Source organism: Fukomys damarensis, unplaced genomic scaffold, assembly GCF_012274545.1.
Source record: "Fukomys damarensis isolate Sample0158 unplaced genomic scaffold, DMR_v1.0_HiC HiC_scaffold_38, whole genome shotgun sequence".
Lineage (NCBI taxonomy): Eukaryota > Metazoa > Chordata > Mammalia > Rodentia > Bathyergidae > Fukomys > Fukomys damarensis.
In genome coordinates, this window is record NW_022900950.1 from 1,894,941 (window position 1) to 1,903,035 (window position 8,095).

At 42.1% G+C, this 8,095-nt stretch overlaps 1 pseudogene; it reads right to left on the reverse strand.

Annotated features, from left to right (window-relative positions):
• Positions 1-252: 252 nt before the first annotated feature.
• Positions 253-7,888, reverse strand: LOC104858607 (annotated as a pseudogene).
• Between the last annotated feature and the right edge of the window lie 207 nt (positions 7,889-8,095).

An 8,095-nucleotide genomic window follows, 5' to 3' on the forward strand; every position in this document is an offset into this window, starting at 1 on the left:
TGCCATCTAAAGGTACTGAGAATAGAAGTCAGGACTGGAGAAGGGAAGAATTAGAACCCAAAATAAAAATAACAAAAACACAGGGACATTTTTCCTCTGAATTGAAAGTCTGAGCTCAAAGAGAATTTGCTTGTTGGTAACCAGTTTCCTCCCTGAGAAGTTCACTTGGTACACCGCTCTCACTCCAGCATCTTCTGTCATAATTAAGGCCTGGACAGTGTTAGCAAGGTGTGCAATCTCTCTGTAGAGCTGTCAGTCACCTGTGGGCTCAGGCTGCCCAGCGCTCAGCTCCACAGGCTGCCTTCGCAGCTCCTCCACCATCTGCAGCAGGGTAGCCCTCTCCAGATCCAAGGCCAGTGTGGCCTGCTTCAGCTTGCTCTCACTGGCCAGGAGCTTCTCTACCATAGCGTCAAGACTCAGGATCTTACCATGTGCCACCTACAATTGTTCAAGGAGGTCAAGGTTCTGTTCACATAAGCTGCTGTTGGTTTTCTCTACTTGATCCATCCTGTGCTAGACACTGAGAGGAGAAGAATCAATAAATTCTTCTTTAGGCATGTGGTACTCAACTTCATATGCTTGTAACTGTTTAGCCATGTCCATCTCAAATACCTGATTGATGGTCTTCTCCTTCTGCACCAGACCCAGGTTGGGTAGTGTGCTTTATTATGAAGTCCACTGTGATTTCTAGGTTTTCATGCTGCAGAATCAAAGGCTCATGGCCTCCCAACAGATTTAAAGTCACTTTAAATATGACCTCTGGCCCCTGAAGAAAGATCACATCAAAGACTCTGGCTACCAATCCCAGTGGGAACTGTGAGAGGAAGACCATAAGAAACCTCAAGGCAGCATAGAGGCTGGGCCTGATCTCAGGCTCCTCCAAGTGGTCATAGTGGTCTGGGTGGTAATTGTGAAGGAGCTGTGAGAGCTGGAACATCTGGATCTGTAAAATAACCATGTCTAGCTGATACTGTTTCCAAAATCCCATGTCAAACATCAGAAACTTGAGCATTTTAAACTCCTTTTCCTCACTCACATGCAGCAGCATGATGCCCACCATAGAGCTGAGACCATGGCAATACCCTACTTCCTGGTCGAGGAGTGAGTAGGCCTTCAGGATGTTGTAACAGGACAGCTGCCCTGCTTCAAACTGAGCAGAGAAGTACGGATGGATAGTGTGGTGGCCCAGCTGTCACAACACAAAGCAGCCTGAGTTGGGGAGTGAGGATTGAGAAAGGAAAGAACACTTAAGCCTGAGTGGAGACCAAGAGAAGTCTGATTTATTCACAGAAACAGCTCCTTTTAAATGCTCACATCAACATGAAGCCTCTAAAGGCACCCAACAACAGAAATCTTTTAAGGGCACACAACAGGAATCACCAAGCAATTGTCTTTATCTTTATGCAAAGACTGGATTTCCTGACTCTTATAGATAACATCAGATCTTCCAATAATGAGTTCCTGTTATCCCAGGGTCAAAGAACAAGTTTAACATTGTCCTTGAAAAGAAACAAATGTTACATTGTATCAATTCCTTAATTGTAGCGGAAGAAGTTATTTTCCAAATGTCAAATCCCAGTGGGCCATGACTGGGCCCCTATGTATCCCCCTTTTTATTATATTTAGAGCAGGGACTTTCCCAGCTCAACAGAAAGACTGTGCCTGTCTTAGGTGAGAAATGTCCAGAGAAATCCTTTACCCATCATCAAGCCATGAGAATTCTGATATTCATGCTCTGTCTTAGGTTGGATATTTCTCTACATTTCTCTTACCCATCTTTGACTACCAGCTTCTGCAGGGGTTAGACCATAAGTATGGGAGGCTTAATGTGCAGTTGTAAGCCATGAATCTTTCCTGCTGTGTTCATCAAAGATGAACTCACCATGCACACTAATATGAGTAATATAACACATCCTAGAAATACTCTTATCCCAATTGCAATAACAGGACCTAACAATTGGGTGACTGATGCCATGGAGGGTAAGACCTCTTTTAAATGATTGATAAAATGCTGAGCAGCTTGTACCACATCAAATTTTAAGGAAGGGGCATTCTGTAGATCCAAAATATCTTGATGTAACTGTTAAATCTAGGGAGGTATTTTGATTTACCAAATACCTTTCAAATGCCTTTGTATTTTACTCCAATCATAGATGGAATCATTATATAGCTTATTGGTTATACAAATCCATTCATAACCCGGGTGACACATCAATGGAGAACAAACTTTCAGTGCCCGTATTTCTTCTACCATAAGAGTAACTTCATCATATAATGCATTTATCTTTTGTTCTAATCTTTGAAATCTACTTGAATAGTTACATTATGAGTCACACCTTTAGCTAAAACATTAACATAATGAGCATCCCAAATTTCTTGTGCCAAAGCAACTGCAGCAGTTGCGGCTATAGCTATTACAGTAATAAGGGCTACAATCCCCACAATAACCAATCCCATCACTCTTTTTCTGTCTACTTAATGCTTTCTCAATTACCATTAACATTCATAATCCTTGATCTATATACCAGGTTTCATTAAATTGAACAGGTATCATAACAAAGAGAGGTTGTCTCAAAACCACAGAATGAAAGGAAGTCATCATTTTTGAGAATTTGCAATTTGTCAATTTACAATTAAAACAGCTGTTGTTATATTCATTATCAGTTTCATAAGCAATCTCTATATTTCTTATCAATAACATATAAGGAGCATTAAAACAAGACATTATCTTTTTCTTTTGTTCTTTAACTTGAGATTACACAGCATTTATGGTATTTCACATATTAAAGGCCCCTATGCCAAAAATATTTAAACTAAGGCTAGTAACTTTGACATATTTCTCCCAATGCAGGAGCAAGTTTCCAAATGTTGGATTGAGAAAAACCTGAATTTGTCCACCAAAGTCCTGCAGACAAGTTTAAGTCCAAGTGATTAGTCCAAAAACTTTCAAGATGTGTCATTAAATATCAGGCATATAAACCCAATATCACTGGATAGAATTACTTCTGGGAAACATTTTTAGGGTTATTAAGATGATCCACATGATGAACCAATCTCTCTGGCAGCCATCATGCTCCATCATGTTCCAAAGCGTAAGGAGAACCCTGAGGATGCCAGAATCTTTCTGCTGCTGAATGGGCAGGCTTATCAATTTGTAAAAAAATTTTAAATATAGGTAGCATGATTTAAATAATTTCTGGGTGAAGAGGGGTACAATTCCCCCTTTTTTATTTTTTGTAGTTGCACCTTTAATAGTGGGGAACAGGGGAGAATACCTGGGTCAAAAGGTTATTATCATAAACAGTATGTTGGAAAACCTGCATAGTCAAACAACATGAATGCATTTTTGTACACCAGAAAAGTAGCAATAATAATTATTATACTTATATGAAATCTTATGTCCTGTAATGTAGCTTTGTATCAACAGGATCTTCCCTTTTTTTTCAGAAAATATTATATTTTGAAGATAACCATCATAAACATGTTACAATAACACATTTAGAATTCAGCCTTTTGATGGTAACCAATATAAACATTTTTAACAATATATTTAACAAGGCATAGCTTTTTATAAGGCTATGGAAATTATTTGGGCTCCCACTAGTGAACAAAGTTCAGAATAAATTTTCTAAGCAGCTGCTTATTTACCAACAGAAGTGTACCAAAACTTAAAAGTTTATATTTAATTATCTTTAAGGTTTTTTTTAATCCTATAAAGCCAGGGTGTGGATATCAACAATCTACTTGTATTTGACGTCATTTTGATCAAAAACATAATTGGACAAACATTTTTGAACATTTAGACAGACAAACATATAAGACAGTTTAAACTAAAGTGCACTCAGATGGTTTTGACCAATAGAATTATAAAATCTTTTAGTTACTACTAGTCAAAATTTTTGCAGGTCAAAATTAACAGAGATCTCTTGTAGAATTAGGGTTAAAGGAATGAAAGCTCTTCTTGATTGTAAATGTAAACCTTTTATGACAGACTTGAAACCAACAAGCAAACAAATAAATCATTTCCATAAACATTCTCTACATACTTAGGCCTTCTGGTCTTGCATATCTTTCTTTACCTGTTTTTAATAACACAAACATAAAAAAAACTTTCATGTTAAAAATATAACTCTTACTTATAGCTTTCCTAATATTTTTATATCTCATTTATTATTAACCTTCTATAAAAAACTTCAGCTTAAAGTCAGTTTTCTGTTCTCAGATTGTTACATCTTAAAATTTGACTGGCTGCCAATAGAACAGTATTAACCTTGAGTTTTTAGAAAAGAACAAGTTAACCCTATAATCACAGTTTAAGAACTTGCAATGCACAAGAAGTGTTACCAAAGCTAAATAGTTTTCACTAGCAGCTGACTGTTGCAAAGCAGAAGTTTGAGAAACTCCTAGGCTGGAGCAAAAGAGGCCAAACACAATGTAAGACAAAGGCTTATGAAAACCAAACCAAGAGAAGAACCAGGGACTCTGTCGGGGAATCCCCTTAATCTCCACTTCTGAAACCAGAAGAACTATGCCTTGACCAGAGGGTCCTGAGGAGGGGAAAATATCAACCTCCTTCCCAGTAAACAGAGAGACAGAGTTCTTACCAGAGGGGCAAAGGACTTCTCCGGCCCCTGTGGCAGGGAGTCCACTACTAGCATGTCTGCCTGGACCTCCCAGCCTCCAAAATGATCCAGATCACAAGTTACCAATTCAGACATTAACAGGAAGAGAAAGACACAGAAGCAAAAAAAAGAACAAGTACTAAAGTTTAAGTGATCAACACAGTAGGGGTCCTCTAGGGTTAGCTGTATTCAACCTTTTCACTTTCATGTCTTGGATCCAGACTATCTCTAACAAGAGTCCATAAGCTGAAAATATCCACAGGTACCTTACTGGGACCATGTACATCACAATAATCTTGTAATCATTTTCCTACCTTACTCCAAGTATCTAAGTTTACAGTGCCTTCTTCAGGGAACCAGAGACAAACCATTTCAACAAATTCTAAAAAATTACATGATTGCTCATGCCCTACTCTAGCACCACTGACACACAATAAATCTTTAAGCACATGTACAAAAAGCATGCAACTATTGCCAGCTCCCATTTTTAATATTTACAAGAAAACTCACTGCTCCTCTTTTGCCTTCCTTTTGAAGGTCCTCTTTTTTCTTTTTGTGAAGATCTCCTTTTATTCTTTATCCAGTGGTGTCCTTCACTGGATCCCTTGATACTCAGGTCCCTGTTCGGGCACCACTTGTGGAAGCCCAGCTGTCACAACACAAACCAGCCTGAGTTGGGGAGTGAGGATTGAGAAAGGAAAGAACACTCAAGCCTAAGTGGAGACCAAGAAAAGTCTGATTTATTTCACAGAAACAGCTCCTTTTAAATGCTCACATCAACAGGTAGCCTCTAAAGGCACACAACAAGAGGAAGCTTTTAAGGGCACACAACAACAGGAAGCACCAAGCAATTGTCTTTTTATCTTTATGCAAAGACTGGATTTCCTGACTCTTATAGATAACATCAGATCTTCCAATAACGAGTTCCTGTTATCCCAGGTCAAAGAACAAAACAAGTTTAACAAACAGTGTCCTTGAAAAGAAACAAATGTTACATTGTATCAATGTCTTAATTGTAGAGGAAAAAGTTATTTTCCAAATGTCAAATGCCAGTGGGCCATGACTGGGCCCCCACAGATAGGACAGGTTTGCCCCAGGTCAATGAGAATTGCATGCTGCTGGGAGGTGAGCTGTTTTAAGAGTTCTTTGTAGGTCACATCCTTCAGCTGCTACTTACTGGGAAATGGATGTCTTCAGTGGAACTGCTCAGCTAGAAATTTCCAGAATTCACCCTGGTGATGACGTGGTATGCCTTCCCCAACAGCTGAATGCATTTTTTTCCATATCAAGCTTAATTTTTTATCTTACTGGAGTGCAAAGCAACTTTTCCCAAACCGTAGTTATTTAGGACAAGGAGTGATTTCTTCCTAGTCAAGTTTCAGGTGCTTGTTCAGCAAATTGTTCTCAGAAGCTTGTAGCTTCTGATTTTTCTTCTCTGTCCTCAGCAGCAGTGTCTGCTGTAGCATGGCCTTACTCCACAGCTCCCGCAACTCCCGAGATGTCCTTTACTTCTCCTCCGGTACAGGGCGAAAGGGCTTATCTTCATGCATTGGCTCCAAAGAAGTCCTCAGGGGAAGCTCTCCTACCTCTGAATAATCTTTGTATCTGCCAGCAGAGTCGTTGGCCTTCTGTGGGATGGCCATGAGCAATAAGGTCTGCTGCCCTCATGAATGCCACCAGGTCTTCAAGGGGGTCTTCCCCATGTCTCCCAGTTGGTTTGCTTTGGATTCAAAATCCTTCCGTTCATGAGGTGTCTCCATGCTCACTGAGTGATACCTCATAAGCTTCTCTGACTGACTCCCGGAGACCCCTGTGTGGGCTCTGGAAGCCCCGGGCACTTCTCAGGGAAGTGGCTCAGAATCCGCCTTTGGTAGGCCTGCTGTGGGGACAGCAGGGCAGGCTCCTCTGGGGATGGCTCTCCAAGTCACTGGACAGGTTACCCAATGAGCAGAGGGGCTTGAAGGAGCTCTCAGAGGTGGGCAGAGAATCCTTGTTTCCCGTGTATGGCTTTTGCTGGTGCTACTTAATGTACAAGACACAGAATTGTCCAGATCTACTCTGGGAGAATGTGCCTGTAGGCCTCTGGTTTTATTACCCCAGGACAAAATACTTTCTAAAGATTCTGTTAAAGACCTCTTTGCTTTGTTTTCAGCATTTCTAGCCTAAATCGAGGAGCACTGCCTGGTAATTCACTACCTGCTGTAACATGTGGTGTCTGCTTTATCTCTCCAATATGGATGTATTCTTTTTGCTTCTCATCATATAAACATTTCAAAAAAGAAATAATTCATTTTCTCTCTGCTCGTTTCTTGGTCTCAATTTGTGCACCTCCTCAAAAATAGTTGCCTGCTCCTGATTAGTCAGTGTCCTTAGGTGCTTCTGGAGTTCTAATTTGGTTTTGGAAGAATTCATTCCCTCTATCCCCTCACAGAGCTTGTGCACACCCTGCAAGGGGCAGGCCTCACACAGCTGGGTGGTGCTTTCTCTGTCTGCTGCCGGGCGCCGCTGTGAAAGCCTGCTTCAGGATCATCGTGATTTCGGCAACCACAGCTTCATCTGGAACATGTAACAGACAAAATGAAAGCTGCCACCTCCCAAAGACTCCCGGCAGATAAACCAAAAGTGGTCCACGTGTCTGATGTCCCCAGAGCAAACGGGTATCTCCTTAAAATTTTCCAATGCTTTTGTTGTTGTTGTTTTTGGTGTCAGGACTGATGAGGTAAACTTCAGATTGGCCTATCGTGAAGAGCATAGTTCAATTTTCCTCAGTGTCTGTGGGCTGCATGATATGGTGCCCGTTGATGAAGTGGTTCTCGGATGTCATTCTCCTCAAAGGAGCTAAAGGAGCTGCAGCTCGGCAGGCCGCCATCCTGGAACTCCTTCCTGTAAACCAGTGAGCGAAGCCCCAGCTGTGACAGAGACTTCCGCATGGGCCTGCTCCTCAGGGGGCCCCATTAGAAGGGCCCGTCCACTGGGGGCTTGGGACCCTGAGAGGGTGGCTCCCCTTCCGCCCTCAGGCTGCAGCTTACGTAGTTGAACTTCTCGATGCACTCGCTGATCAGGGCCGGCAGGGCCTTCTTACGTGCCACTGTCACTCAACCACAGAAGAGGATCTTGAACTTCTTGGAGAAGGTGTAGTTGAACCCAGACTAGCAGCACAGCTCATCCTGGTGGGAGATCTTCCAGGCCTGGTGGTTGAAGCCCACGATCTCAGGCACCTTGGCAACCCAGCTGAACAATGGTGACGTCGCAGGCTGGGCGGCCATCTCTAGCTGACTCCTGCTCACTCCCCCCCACCCCCGTCACCTACCTGTGGGTCCGGGGCACTCAGGGCTCTGCAGGGCCCGGGCATCCTCCCCCCATGGGAGCGAAAGTGGCGAGAGCAGCGGGCTCCTCCCGGATGCTGGGCGAGAAAGGCTACTGCCCAATTTTTAATAGGGCATTTTTTATGAACTTTTTTGAATTCTATATCC